This window comes from Musca autumnalis, unplaced genomic scaffold (assembly GCF_047663935.1).
Source record: "Musca autumnalis isolate F117 unplaced genomic scaffold, ASM4766393v1 scaffold_2, whole genome shotgun sequence".
NCBI lineage: Eukaryota > Metazoa > Arthropoda > Insecta > Diptera > Muscidae > Musca > Musca autumnalis.
In genome coordinates, this window is record NW_027411755.1 from 149,338,516 (window position 1) to 149,355,084 (window position 16,569).

Sequence of the window (16,569 nt, forward strand, 5' to 3'; positions counted from 1 at the left end):
CAAAAATGCAATTATTTTACAAAAACATTAAAACAAAGCTCAGACTCACTTTTGGTTCTGCTCAAAACATTTGCAAATGAGAAAATTTAATTCAAAATCTGAAGAAATTATATTACCAGTTAAACATTTTATTTACTGTCTGGAGACATCTTAAAGGAAACCAGTAAATTAAAATGGTGCGATTTTGACATGTTATCTGTCCGATTAGTTCTTGGATCTGATAAATATCTCGGACTCATGCATCCAGTCATATAACTTAAATATTTATTTTAATCGAACAAAAGTACTTGGTTTCAGTACTCCAAACACAATACCAGATATTTTTTTTGCAAAATTTCTATGAAAAATTCCATTTTTCCTGGAAGTTATTGTTTTCCCAAAATTTGCCCATTTTGGTATACCGGTGTCCTTGGTTAGTATCGGAGGGGTTTGTATAGAATTATCGATGTCAAGTCTTATTTAAAAATTTGTTGATGACCTCTGAGAGACCTGCTTAATAATTCGTATAATTATTTGATCACCCCCTGCTGGAGATGTTGTTGTTCTTACACCTCCTTCCCATCTTATGGCGATTTAAGTTCTTTTCACGCGGTATCCAGCTCCGTTTAAGATATTGTGGTGTTCCTGTGATTATTTTTTGACATCGTTGTATCCAAAATTTTCAACAATTACCATTTTAGCAAAGCTTTGATATAAATTTATGGTCATAATTTAAGTTTTTCTTAAAAGATTAGACATGTCTTATTTTCGGCATACTTGTCTGTCAAAAGTAAACCTAGGTGGGATAAAATGTACTCCTCATGAAAGATTTTTGCCCCCTTCTGATTAAAATCAATTTGATGTCAATCAATACAAAAAACTCGTCAAAATTGAATTAATAGATATTCGTACGACGGAGTTGCAATTGTTTTGAGCAGGCTAAAACATGTCTTCCTCCGATATTTCACACATTTTTGTAACATAAGTGTTCATAACTGAATGATCATTTTTAAATCTTTAAAAATAAGGTCACTAAAGAATCAAATAAGAAAAACAAATATATTTCAAAATTTAAAATGTCCCTAAAAATAGATTGAATGTGATATAGGGATCTAAGTTGCAAATGTTTTGAGCAGCGCTGTACATTTTCGGGCAAGATTGGTTAAAAACTTCTCTATCAAAAATTGTGAACAGTGGCCCACCTTGTGGTATAGCCATATAACGGTATCCCTCGATTTCACTTGGCCAAATTAGCTAATTTATCTAACTTAGGTATTTCGGGTTCAAAGTGGTCAAAAAAAATCTCCACATAAATTTGTGAAAAAATTGTGAAAAGTTCGGTCCTGCTTTTTTAATTGTTTTAGTTTGTATTTCGGCCCGGCCGAAATTAAAGCTCTTCTTGTTTTTTTTTTCAATTTTCATGTATAGCATAGTGTTTTCATTATATACATATAATTTTTACCAGCTGAAACTCAAGTCCCTGAGTTCGAATATAATGCTCCACATTTTTAACACCAAACTCATAAATGTTTACTTCTATTACAAAAAATAGAAGATTGAAAAACAGATGTGATTTAATTACATCTTAATTGCCAACATAAAGTCATGGTTAATGTTTATCTATTGTCATAAAATATTGTATTTTTTACAGCGTGCATCACCCTTATCGCCTCTTCCTCTTATTCATTGACACTTTATTGCTGCTCATAAAAATTGTCGAATATTATCCTTATGAACAGCAAACAGCAACATGCTGTTGAGTGCCATCAATGTCATCGTTATTGTCATAAAATATTGTTAAGAATTTTTCCTTAGGGGAAAAATGAGTATTGTATACAGCAGTATTGATACTGGGGGTCAGATTGGGGGCAGGGCTAAGCTTGTATTGTGCTGATGCACCAGAAATCCAGTTCGTATCTGTTGCATGTTGAATATAAGAAAATTGCATATTTCTTGTTTTTATTCTATTGGTGTAATATGTTGCATTGACATGTCAACCAAAATAAGCAGTCTGGGAAACACAGAACGTAAATTGGGGATGTATGCAAGTGACATGTATAATAAGAAGTTTGTACAACACAGCATAAAAGAGAGCAGACTTTGAAAGGATAAAAAAATATGATGTGTAAGAGTTGTGGCTTTTAGAAGAATTGTCCATTGAGTAATTATTTTATGAAAAACACAAGGAAGTTTATAATTTAAATAAGCGTTTTCCATAGCATGAGCTCATACATATGACAGTCTAGCTAAATTATGCGTAATTAAGAACCTGTATAATTAAGACCCTTAAAAATTTCCATTTATTTCCATTTAAATCAGACAATGTTTTTTTTCCCAAGTAATATTATTCTGAGTAAGCTTTTTAAGTTAAATATGAACACAAAATACATATTCATATATATCGTAAAAAATGATTGATATAATGGGAACACATGCATATGTGTGTACACAGATGTCTGTAAAAATATCCCTTCGAGGATATTACTAGAAAAATTGCGTACATAAACAAAACAACATTTGTATCTCATTTGAATGTATCAGTTTGCATTCTTTTGTTTTTTTTTTTCCTGTTATAAATTATTCCCAGTAGCTTGTCATGTTCAGTTAACTACTGCTAAACATTATTCAACAACAAACCCAATGTGAAAATGCAAAATACAATACGTGCGTGAATGATGGCGCACCATTGCTGCTGCAAAAGCAGCAACAGCGTTAATACAAAACAAATATTTGAATAAGTTCTTAGCTTGTTGCATTCATTTATCATTTGTAACAAATGTGCAGTTTTTGTTGAAATCGTTTTGAAAGCAAAAAAAAAAAAAAAACAGTAAGGAAAGATATTATACCCTACACCACTACGATTTCAATATAATATTGTGTAACATTTTCTAAACTTCATCAAAATATATGTCCAATGTTGTGTATGGTGCGACAGACACATGAAATCGCCGGAAAATATATATGGCAGATATATCCAAATCTGCACCGTTTTCAAAAAAATATGGCGAACTTATTTCCAGACCAAATTCCGTCACATTTTTTACATATATATAAATGGGAGCTATATCCAAATCTGAACCGATTTCAATATAATTCACGGTGCTCTTGAATGAAGTTTAAATAGAAGGTGCTTACACCTGGAAAGTTTTTTGCGGATTCTGAAACTACAATGTTCATAGATGAGAAAAATCAAAAAACTAAAAAAATCGCCGCAGCGCTTTTTAAATAAATCGCGATTCAAATTGACATTTTTATGGGTTTTTTAGGTTTTCACGATTTTGCTTGGAAGCTGCAAGTCCTAGTGAAATTGAACTGAAGAAGATGTTGTAGCTATGAAAATTCTCTTTAAGATTGACCTTTATGATATCTTCGTAGTTTTTACCGATATTGAGATATGGAAGTTCAAATTAGGACAATGGATTGACTGTATCGCCTCCTTCTAAAACAATGTTTTACACATTGCACCTTAACTAACTTTAAATGAAAACCGCTTACACCAGGAAAGTTTCTGCTAATTTTGAAAAAGATATGTTTACAGTAGCGAAAAATCCAAAGACAAGAAAAAAATCGCTGGATGGATTTTTTAATAAATCGCGATCAAAGTTCACATTTTTAGGTTTTTTTATGTTTTCACGATTTTGTTTGGAGACCGCAAGTCCTATTGAAATGGGACTAAAATGTCAACTTGAATCGATATATTTAAAAAGCGCTCCGTCGATTTTTTTTAGTTTTTTGATTTTTCTCATCTATGAACATTGTAGTTTTAGAATCCGCAAAAACTTCCCAGGTGTAAGCACCTTCCATTTAAATTTGATTCAAGAGCACCGTGAATTTGAATAATTTATTTCTAGTCCGAATTCGGTGGCATTTTCCAAAACTCATCAAAATTGGACACACATAGCGAGGTTGGTGGACCAAGTACCTAAAATCGGGCGAAACTATATTCGGTGGCATTTTCCAAATTGCATAAAAATTGGCCAGAATTTGCGTGTTTGCTGCACCAAGTACATGAAAACGGGGAATATATGGGAGTTATGTCTAAATCTAAACTGATTTAAATATACTTTGGCAAGCTTTTAGGGCAAATTCCGTCACACAATTTAAATTGCATCTAAATTGAGCACACATATCGAGGTTGGTGCACCAATTACATAAAATAAGGCGAAAATATATATATTGGGGCTATATTCAAATCCGAACCGATTTCAATATAATTCGGCAGACTTATTTCTAGTCCGAATTCGGTGACATTTTCGAAATTGCATCAAAATTGGACAGAATTTGCGTGTTTGGTGCACCAAATACCTCAAATCGACCGAAAATATATATGGGAGCTATATCCAAATCTGAACCGATTTTAATATAATTTTGCAATATTACTTCTATGCTGAATTTTGTGTCACTTTCGAAATTGCATCAAAATCAGACAGAATTTGCGTGTTTCGTGCACCAAATTGATCGAAAATATATATGGGAGCTAAATCCAAATCTAAACCGATTCTTACCAAAATAAATAGCGTTCGTCCTTTGGGAAACAAATGATATTCGCCAATTTTTATTTGAATCGGACAATAAAGGCGACCTGTATTTTGATTACAAAAATACATGGACAAACGGACGGACATGCATACATCGAACCAGAAAGTGAACCTATGTATATCACTAAAAGGAACTATGGGTCTATCTTCCTTCTTTTTGTATGTTACATACAAATGCACAAAGACATGATAACCGTAACCACAGTGCGGTGTAGGGTATAAATCGGACCATAAAATATCTTTTATATATAATTTTATATATGTATGTTTATTCTGTATGACAACCAAAATTTTTAAGAGAGCTTTAAGATATGAGCTTCGCAATATAATTACTTCGGCAAACATTAAGGGGTCTATGATGAGATAGCAGAAAACGTTGTTGTAGTGTCAGAAACAATTTACAGAATATAACAAATCTTCCAAACATACACGAAAACAGAGTCTATCCGTAAACTCCTACCAGTTCGTCCCCAACACAAGTTAAAATACATGCTAATAGCTGCTTGAAACCCGTTTTGACATGTTTGCTGAAAGTAGTCTTTGCCGTCTTAATTAAAATTATGCAATTTTTATACCCTCAACATTTATGCTTACACACTTTCATGCGGGCAAAATGTGCCTCGTCGACATAATGGTTTTAGACCGCAAGTATGTTTGGACTAAATCCGTTTCAGACAATTTGGAGTCGATTTAGCCATGTCCGTCCGTCTGTCTGTTTGTCTGGCTGGAGCGCACGATAACTCTCGAACGGATCAACCGACCGATCGGTCCAAAATTTGGCTTTCGTAACATTTTGTCCAAACTTAATTTAAGTTCGAAGATGGATTATATCGGTGCACTCCTCTCGATACATCCTCCACAAAACTTCGAAAATGTTCAGAAAATTTGTTGGCACGATAACTTTTGAAGGGAGTAACCGATTTGGTCCATACTGTGGTGGTTCCAATATGCACTCAAGCGGTCCACTCTTTCGGTACCTCCCACACAAAATTTCGGAAAGGTTCAGTTTAGGACCTGCTCTCAAATCGCTTTGATTTTTGTTGTAACAACTTGTATTCATTTCATTTTTGTTGTAATAACTTGTATTCACTACCCTCCATACGAAGGTATATGTTTCATCGTGGACAAGTCCATACTTCCTGATAAAAAAAACCCCTATGACACCGTGTGTATTAGTTGGAGCGGTCCACAATCCTTCAGGCACCTCCCCCACAAAAGTACAAAAATGTTCGGCACAATTGTGCGCACGATAACTCTTTAAGGGTGTGACCGATTTGGTCCACATTTTACACATCCTAATATATCTACCGGGTAAAGATCAGGTTCGAATATGGACTATATTTGTCCACTCCTTCGGGTACCTCCCACACAAAATTTGGGATAAGTTCACTTTAAGACCTGCTCTCGAATCAATTTGATTTTTGTTGAAGCAACTTGCATTCGCTGCCACAAGTTTTTGAGGGGCAAGTTCATACTTCTTGAGAAAACACTCCGAAAGGTGTAAAAAAGCCCCATGGCACCACATGTAATGGCAAGAGAGCATAGTAACTTTCGAACTGATCAACCGATTTGGTCCAAAATTAGGCCTTCCTCATATTTTGTCCAAACTTAGTTCTGTTCGAAGATTGGCAATACCGGTCCACAACTTCCGGTACTTCCCCCCAATATTTAAAAAATGGCACTAAAACATTATTTTAAGAACAGGGCAACATATTTGTTCCAAACTTTGGATCTTATAATATTTTTCCAAATTTAGTTTAACTTCTAAAATATGGGCCATCGGTCCTCTCCTTAGGGCATTTCCCCCAACATTTGTGTTTAAGTGCAGTTAAGGGTCTGTTCGAAAATCCTTTGGAAACGTATACCGATGTTGTTCCTTATGGTCTTGTTTACAGCGATATAATGTTTTCGGTGGACAAGTCCATGCTTCCTGGCATACTGGCCCAAAAGTTTGCGACACCTATAAAAAAGATATGACTGCCAAAATAAGATCCACTTCCATAATGGACTATGTCGGTACATTCCCTCAAGTACCTCCTCCGCAACACAACATATGAAAGTTTCAATTCACATAGGGTGAGGGTATATCTCTGTCGGCAAAGCCGACTGATACTTTTTTGTGAATACATCCATACTTAACGAAATAAATTTGGGAAAAATTTTACGATACCCAAAAGTTGGACCAAAATCGGTTGATCTGTTCGAGAGTTCTCGTTCGCACCATTCGGACGGAATTGTCTCAATCAACTGCAAATTACCTAAAACTAATTTCGTCCAGACATACTTGGGATCTAAAACGATTTATTTATGGTCCTATGTTGACAAACAAAATACCGAAAATCGGTAGGTAAGGTTATACGGGGCCTATACCAACACATGGAACTATGTACATATATTGCAAATTTTTAGTGAAAAAGGTTTTATGACCACTGGGAATCCAAAATGGCAAATTATGGGTAGTTTGGTCAAAAAATTTAGCTAAAACTCCAAAATACGGGAACGCGGGAGGTATCGTTATACGGGGCTAATAGAAAACAAGCACCTACGTTGGCAACATTTGGAGGAAAAGTTTCGTGGCCGCTGAGAATCTAAAATGTCAAATTACAGGTAGTCCGGTCAATAATTGTAGCTAAAATTCTCAAAATACTAAAAAGCAGGTGGCACCGTTTTATGGGGGCTATAATAAGCCACGGACCTATGTTGATAATTTTTTGTAGAGAAGTTTCGTAACTGCAGTGTACCTCAATTGGGTAGTTTGGTCAAAAAGGTAGCTACAACAACAAAATGCAGAGAAGCGGGAGGTACCGTTATATGGGACCTATATCAAAACATGAAACATGTGTTGGCAATTCTTGGTGGAAAAGTTTCGTAACAGCAGGGAACCTCAAAAGTCAAATTACGGGTTGTTTGGTTGAAAAGGTACTAAAACCCCAAAATACTTAAAAGCGGGAGGTACCGTTATATGGGGGCTATACCAAAACATGGATCTTTGTTGACAATTGAATTTTTGTACTTGCAGGGAACCTCAAATATGAATTTGCGGGTAGTTTGTTCAAAAAAGGTAGCTAAAACTGCAAAATACGGACAAGCGGAAGGTATCGTTATATGGTTCCCATGCCACTATAGGTAATTTCCCCTTTTTTGAGACAAAAATTAATAAAGACGGAATTAAAGGATTTTAAACTTTTTAAATTATTTATGTGCAAACGTGAGATAAAACAAAGATTTCTACAGATAAATTCGAATATAACGAACAACGGTTATAAGCAACAACGTATATAACGTACAAAGCTATTGCTTCCAATGCCATTTTCATTAGTTTTCTTATACACAACAAACTGTTGAAGGATCACGGTAGTAAGTAACAAAAATTTTGACCCCGCGGGTAGATTTTCAGACGAATAACAAATAACATTTTATAGGGTGAACAAATTCAAAACCTAAATACTACTTCAAACAAAAAATGCTTCAATATGTTGCTGTTGTTTGTATTTTATACTATACATTCTACTATATATTCTATAAAAATATGTAAATATTGTTGAATACAATGTGTTCATGTTACATCACCATATAATAAATTTACACATACAACGAAAAATATACCACTGCACGAATACATACATTGATAGATTCACACTTGAAAATACATACTTTTTTATGGCACCGTAGAATCAAAATAAAATGTTTTAACCGAACTGATGCTGCTTCATGCATTTGTACAAATTGATAAAAATTTATGTATTGTACACACACACCGTACACACATATTAGCATGTACTTGTATGTAGCTGTACAAGGGAACATTTTACCTATTTGTTGTTTTTCGTACTGAGCTCGGTGATAAACATAAAATTGATGAAAGAGTTAGCCTTTATTTATTGCATTTACGCGTTTATCGTCATTTCCAAATATTAAATTGCTATGTTTGACACTCAAGTGTTATTTATGGTGGAAGGTATTTGACATTTGTAGAGGATTGGGTCTCAACTCATGTTCTCTTTACGAGGGGAACTAGACATGTTTTTAGACACCATTTGAAATTTTTTGGAAAGTTTTACAGTTTTTTGGATAAATGTACTCAGGACAGTTTGACAAACGATCATGCGTTGTGTTGCTTATTTGCTAAATTAAATTTATTTGTGAACATTTACTTGAACATTTTTCACAATAAAGGACCATCCTATAGCGCAATGAAAAACTGGTTTAATGAATTCATTCGTGGCCGAAACTTGCCAAAAAGCGAAGGTCGTAAGGTCACTCAAAATCGGACGTTGTGCCAGAAACAAATAAAGCCGTGCGTGAAAGAATAATGCAAGATCGCCATGTTATATACCTTGAGATAGAGGCACCCTTGGACATTTCTTCCACCAACTTACATTTGATATCGCATGAACACTAGACCACAAACATTGATTTTTCTCTTTGGACAATCGCTCCAAAAAAGGCTCTTGTGGATTGGTGCAAAGAAATTGTGAATTAAAACTATCGTGGTGCTTCAAACGACGTTTATATAAAATTGTCACAGACGAATCTTGGACCGTTAGGTTCTTCGAAAGCGAGCCAAATCCAACGAAAGTTGTTCATGTAAGAAGCGCTTCGAAGCAAGTGGTCGCCTGTTTCTTCGGCACATCCGTGGCAAACGTGTGGCGACTATACGGCTTGAGAAATGTGGGATCGTTAATTCTGAGTGGTACACTACAATTTTATTGTCTGAAGTCTCCTGAGAAAAACGAACAAGTGAAGAAGAATCATTCTCCATCATGACAATGTGAGCTCACACATCGATTCAAACCACAAACCGTGGAATTGATGGGTCATCTGCCGTACATCCCTGACTGGGGATCAAACGTGTTGCGGAGGAGGTACTTGAAGGAATGGACCGTCATAGTCCATTATGAAAGAGGATCGAAGACCAAATTTTGGACCAAATCGGTTGATCAATTCGAGAGTTATCGTGCTCTTCACCCACTACATATGGTCATAAAACCCCTACACCTTTCGGGCTGTTTTAACAAGAAGTATGGACTTGCCCCTGAAAAAACCTTTACCGTCGTAATTGAGGTAACGAATGCAAGTTGCTTCAACAGAAATCAAAGTGATTCGAGAGCAGGTCTTAAAGTGAACTTATCGGAACTTTTGTGTGGGAGATATCCGAAGGAGTGGACAAATATACTCCATATTCGAACCTGATCTTTATCTGGTAGATATATAAGGATGTGTAAAGTATGGACCAAATCGGTCACTCCCTTCAGGAGTTTTCGTGCGCACAATTTTTCCGAACATTTTTGAACTTTCAAAATTAAAATAAGTTTGGACAAAATATTACGAAGGCCAAATTTTGGACCGAATCGGCAGACCCCTTCTACAGTTATCTTGCACTCCAACAACCACACAAGGTGTTATAGGGGTTTTTTTGCACCATTCAGGCTATTTACTTAGGAAGTATGGACTTGCTCCTGATGAAACTTGTACCGTCGTATGGATGGCAGTAAATAGAAGTTGTTACAATAACTATCAAAGCGATTCGAGAGGTGGCCCTAAACTGAACTTATCCAAAATGTTGTGTGGTAGGTATCTGAAGGAGTGGACCGATATAACCCATCTTCGAACTTAAACTAAGTTTGTACAAAATATTATGAAAGCCAAATTTTGGACCAAATCGGTTGATCCGTTCGAGAGTTATCATGAGCCAGCCAGACAGGCGGACGGACATTGCTAAATCGACTCCAAATTGTCTGAAACGGATTTCGTCCAAGCATACTTTGGGTCGAAAGCTATTATTTCTATGAGGCAAAATTTTGTCCGTATGAATGTGTATATACCCTCGTTAGCATAAATGCTGAGGGTATAAAAGGCATTTCGGAAAATGGGATAACATTGCAGAAATTTGTTGTAATGATGGCTTTCGTAATATTTTGCCCAAACTTAATTTAAGTTCGAAGATGGGCCATATCAGTTCACTCCTTTGGGTACCTCCCACACAAAAGTTCGAAAATGTTCGGAAAATTATGCGCACTATAACTCTTAAAGGGAGTAACCGATTTGATGCATACTTTGCACGTCGTCAAATTTCTACCAGGCATAGATCAAGGAGTAACCGATTTGATGCATACTTTGCACGTCGTCAAATTTCTACCAGGCATAGATCAAGTTCGAATATGGATTATTCGGTCCATTCCTCCGGGCACCTCACACACAAATTTTGGAAAACTCCAGTTTAAAACCTCCTCTCCAATTGTTTTGATGTTTGTTGTAACAACTGGTGTTCGCTGCCCTCTTTACGACGGTAAACGTTTTTTCCAGGGGCAAGTCCATACTTCCTGAGAGAATGACCCGAAAGCTGTAAAATCACACTAAGGTACCACGTGTAGTGGATGCAGCGCACGATAACTCCCCATGGATAAACAAATTCGATCCAAAATTTGGCAGTTGTAATAATTTGTGAATCTAGTTATAAGATGGGCATAATCGGTCCAATCTTTTGGTACTGGCACTACAAAAGTTCAAAAATTTTCGCTAAAATGGGGCCAACCATTACTCTCGAAAGCAGTAACCGATTTGATCCATACTTTGCTCCTCCTAATATTTCTACGAGGCATAGATCAGTTTATAATATGAAATATATGTCAACCCCTTCGGGTACCACCCACACAAAATTTCTGAAAAGTGCAGGTTGTACTCAATGCCCCTATTAGAATGGTACAAGTTTTTTGATTGGCAAGACCATATATCTTGCGAAAATGCCCAAAAGCTGTAAAAAAACCCTACGGCCAGCAAGTGTAGTGGCTGGTGCGCACGACAACTCCTGAACCGAATAATGCGTTGGCCCACTGCTCGGGGTACCACCCACTCAAATGTTCATCATCTTTGTTTTTGTGCGGTTAAGGGTCTATTCGAGGATCCTTTGGAAATTTTTACCGAAGGTAAACCTAGTGTCCCTGTTTACAGGGATAATGTGTTTTTCGTGGACAAGTCCATGTTTCCTGATATAAAGTCTAAATTATATGGTGACCAACTGAAATGACTGGTGGGCGCGACATCTATGAAGAGGAATGTCTCCCAAAATAAGACCCACTTCCAAAATGGACTATGTCGGTCCATTCCTTTAGGTACCTCCCCGTAAAACTTTTGAACTTTAATCTAAATCGATATTTTTGTCGTCAAATTCATACGCCCAAAATTCTGAAAACCTCCTAAATACAACAGTTTTGTTTTTTTTTGGGAAAACATTGTGTTTCACTTCACACAGGCTGAAGATGGACCATATCGGCCCACTCATTCGGAGACCTCTCCCACAAAAGTTCCAAATTTGTCTGTAACTCTCGAAGGGAGCAATCGATTTGGTCCAAACTTTGCACATCGTATTATTCCTTCCATATATAGATCGGGTTAGAATGTTGATTATATCAGTCCACTCCTTCGGGTACCTCCAACACAAAATTCGTTTAATTCGTCCTGAAATTTTTTTCAGCAGTTTGTCCTTTATTACGGTGCAATTTTTTTCTGGGCATACTTCCTAAATTCTCAAAGAAATCTGACGGCGCCAACTAAAATGACAAATCCGCAAGATAACTCACTCAGGGATTTCTGATTGGTCCAAACTTTGCACTTATTACTATTTTATCCAGTCATGTATCAGGTTGGAATATGGAATATATGGGTCCCGTACTTCGTGCACCTCCCACACAAAAATTTGGGAAAATGAATATTTGAAATTTTTAGCAGAAAGTTGTTTTCACGGTCCTTTTACAACGGTACAATTTTCTTTCAGAGTAAGTCCATACTTCCTGAGATAATGGCCCAAAAGCTCCAAAAATCCTGCCGGCACATACTAAAAGGCTAGTGTGCAAGATAACTCTCAAACTTTTTCAAACATTTCTTCCAAATTTAGTTTAACGTAATTTAATATTTCAATTTCTCTATAAATCACAAGTTTGCTTACTAAAAATTTTGCACTATATGTCAATGATTTGGTATAGCCCCACTATGTACCTACAGATTTCATCTATTTTGAAGTAGAGTGTGATACAAATCCAATATATTTTATGTATATGTTTGGTCAGAGGCTGAGGGTATATCTCCGTTAGCACAGCTGACTGATACTTTCTTACTTGTTTTTATTTTATTTTTGGTACATATTTTAAATTATGCAGGACATATTTAGGCAAACTAGCTTATGTGTGGGGGTGCCACCGTGGTGCAATGGTATGCACACCCGCCTTGCACAATAAGGTCGTGGGTTCGATTCCCCGGCCAAGCAACATCAAAGCACTTTTCACCGGTGGCAAAATACCCCTCAGTAATGTTGGCGACATTTCCTGAGTATTTCAGCCATGTAAAACTTCTCTACAAAAGTGGTGTTTTAGACACGCCGATCTGACTCGACGATAAACAGTAGGTCCCATATCATTGACCTGATATGAATCGGGGTGTACTCATTGATATGAGAGAAGTCTCCCTTCTCCCATATGGGATGTTTGTGGAACAATTAAGTTATTAGCTTATGTGTGGAAAATGAACTCTTGACCTTTCCCTTGATGCAAATTATAATATTGTAGCGGTTATATAACGGAACTACTGCCTAATAAATATGTATGTTAGTGGGTTCCTTATTTTTTTGTTTGGTGTGTAAAGAACTACATTATCCTTCCATTCTACAGAATGTACCTATCATGGTCCGAAAGGAATTATCCAAAATTAAAAGAAAACACGTCCATACTTACCATTTTCATTTTTAATCACCTGAAAAATTTAGAAAAATTGTTTATTAGTATAATTGGTGCTGATAACATCATGTATTGCAATTTATATAGGAAAATACAAAGCGTCTTTGAATATTGATTAGTACAAATTGAAAATGTGTTAATATCGTGGAATGGATGTGGGCTGGTTAACTTTTTTTAATTTAGCTAAATGTTCAGCGTTAAGAAGATTCATATATCTATTTTATGCTTTTTTATCCTCCCAACTTCCATGTCATACCATCATTTTATCTTCATTTCTTCTTAGTAGAATTAATGTTATTTATACCCTAGTTCAAAGCTATTAAGAGATAAAAATTTCCCTGAAACTTAGTCTCATAAATGTCACTCCAAACTAACAGGTTTTCTTGTCCATGTAGCACGTTTTAACAACATGTGTATATCATAATCAACATCGAAGGTTTGACTAGAATTTGCTGCCGTTATTATAAACACACATTCACATAAATCTACATTGAATATGTTTATAACATTGTAATCTATCAAGAAACATAAGAAAACCCATGTCGACAAATGTGCCATTAGTTGTGACTTTCTTGACACCCGTAATTGATTAATAAATTTCTAAAACTTTTAGACTTTAGATAATGTCTAAGGTTTATCGTCCTCTAAGGATACCACAACAAATTCGGCATTTATTACAGTTTTATCTTTTCAATAGAAGACAATAGATGACCTAAACTTTGAAAAGATGTAACAAATATTGTTTGGTTGGGTTGTTCATAATACTCTTCTATATTTCTACATATTGAAAATATTTGTATTTGCTTTCGGTTTGAATGGATTTTAATAAAAATATATTAATATTAAATATGATTAATGAAGTTCGACATAAGATTGAGAACGATTTTTGATGTTTCTATTTCTATTTTTTTTTTTTTTTTGATATTTTATCACTTTTGTATATACTATACTTTAGAGATTCACTTTGCCATACATACATATATATGTGCATAACAATTTTGTTTTTGGTAAAACATAAATCGTTATTTCCTGTAGAGTTTTTTATATTTACCTAACATACTTATGTACATCACAGAATATATGCTAGGATTGATTCCTTTTAATTCATATAAAATTCTAACAAATTCAATTTCAAAAATTCTATTATATTTATTTACTTAAAATTGTTTTCATGGAACAACTAGGATGACAAAAAATATTTCGGAATTAATAAATACGTTTTCAATTTTATGGCATGGCCCTAAGACATTTTTTTTTAAATAGAAAATCTATTTTTAATATTATTTTTTTTTTTTCAATTTAATAACAGGTAAGTGACATAAGGAAGTTTTCTAAATAATTATTGCAAACTCAGACGCATAAACTGTTGTGATAAAAATAAACAATTTTTAAAATGAAATACGTCAGTAATTTCTTATTTGGCTTGATATTTTTGTGTTCCAATACCCACGCTCGGAACTACCACCCTTCTGCATATGCTTTTTATGGTTTAACATTTATTTTAAGGAGATATTTTCATAAATTACGTCAAACTTATGTCCTATACAACATCTACCAAGTCCTCTGAAAACTATGGCTGAAGTATACAAAGTCCCACGAAATGAGTAGGTTGGGTAAATACCTGGTAAATTCCCGATAAATGCCTTTTTCGGGTGTTTATTTGGGTATTTAAAAAATTATTTTGAAATGAAAATTTTGTTTTTTTGTCAGACAGAAAATCAAAAAGACAACAAAAAAGCGGTTTAACCTCGCGGACTATACTTTGTATATGTAAAATGGAGTTGTATGTAGGAAGGAAATCAATGCAGACCGCAGCAAATATAGCTTTGTCGAAGAGGACCAAAATCTCACGATTATCAGCTGAAATCAAAAGTTAAGCCATTAGATATATGAAACAAGTAAGAAAAGTCTATAGTCTGACGGAGCCGACCATGGGATACCCTATACCACTATCCCTGGACGATCGCTCTCCACGGAACTTCTTTTCAATGATTGTGAAAATTTAATTTAAAAAAAAATAAGAGATGTAATGTATAATACTTATGACCAAAACCAAAAAGTTATCTAGCATGACAAAGACATTTTTGTAGCAGGAAAGGAAAATTTAGTTCACACAAACTAAAATGTAATGAAACCCACTTATGTAGTACTACTACTTCCGTTGTTTAACCGCTACGTTATTGAAATTTTTACAAATTTCACAAAACAGTTTCAGTCCATTTAACCCGCTAAGTATTATCTGATCTTCACGTTGGTTTGTACGCTTTTTCTTCATCATAAACTCAAACTTTGTTTAAAATTTTGCGGGTTATTATTTTGACCTACAGAGCCGCTACAAAATTGGTTAAAATTTTGTTTTTGGTCCATTTCATCCCCTGAATATTTCACGATCATCACCAAAACTAATCATTTCTATTCTGGCCCGAACCCAACCTCCTTAAAAAATTCGTTACAATCGGTCCATAATTGAGGCCTTAAGCTTGTTTACAATTTTTAATGGACGGACACACATCGCTAAATCGCTTTATTACGTCGAGATATGAATTTTGGCATACCAAATAAGGGGTCTAGGACGAATATTTCGTGGTGTTACATAAACTTTTGGAGAGACAATATGTAGCATGGGAAAAAATGTGGTTCTCTACACAGAACCCATTATATATTAGGCAGTAGGCCCGTTATCTAGCAAACACTTTATTGCAATTTACATCAGAGTTTTTTTCCATATGTAGGCTACTTTGCGAAATATAATGTCCTCAAGGAATTAAAATATCGACCAAAAATAAAATTGTTATATTTTTCATACAAACGTAATGGTCCATTTCACCCGCTAAAGAATATCAGATCATCATTCAAAATTGTAGGCATCTTTTTCGACCTATACTCTTACCCGGTGCAAAATTTCGTGACTATTGATTTATAATTGCGACTTCTAGCGAGTTTATTATTACACTACAAACAAATAACGGAATATATTAGGCTGTAACTTTGTTATCTGATCATGCAAACCAACATAATTGGCATCAATTGAAAGGTCAAGCGTTCCACTTTCAAGTATATCTCACTTGTCCAGAATGTCACTTCCAGGAATTAAGATATAAGCTGTATATTAACAATTTTCACAATTTTCACACTAAAGTTTTGGTCCATTTAACCCTCTAAATATTATCCGATCACCATCTCAAATTGCAAGCTTCTCCTTTGTGATATACTCTTACCTTATTTAAAATTACGCGTTGATAGGACTATTATTGAGACCTACAGAGCCGCTAGAAAATTGGATAAATATTATGTTTTTGGTCCATTTCACCCGCTAAATATTT

At 35.1% G+C, this 16,569-nt stretch overlaps 1 long non-coding RNA gene across 1 annotated transcript in view; it reads right to left on the minus strand.

Moving 5' to 3' along the window:
- Positions 1 to 16,569, minus strand: part of LOC141394723 (uncharacterized) — a 509,351-nt gene that overhangs the window by 218,347 nt on the left and 274,435 nt on the right. Inside the window, exon 6 of the long non-coding RNA XR_012410479.1 lies at positions 13,244 to 13,262. This is a non-coding gene — a long non-coding RNA (uncharacterized lncRNA). The remainder of the gene's footprint in view (positions 1 to 13,243; positions 13,263 to 16,569) is intronic.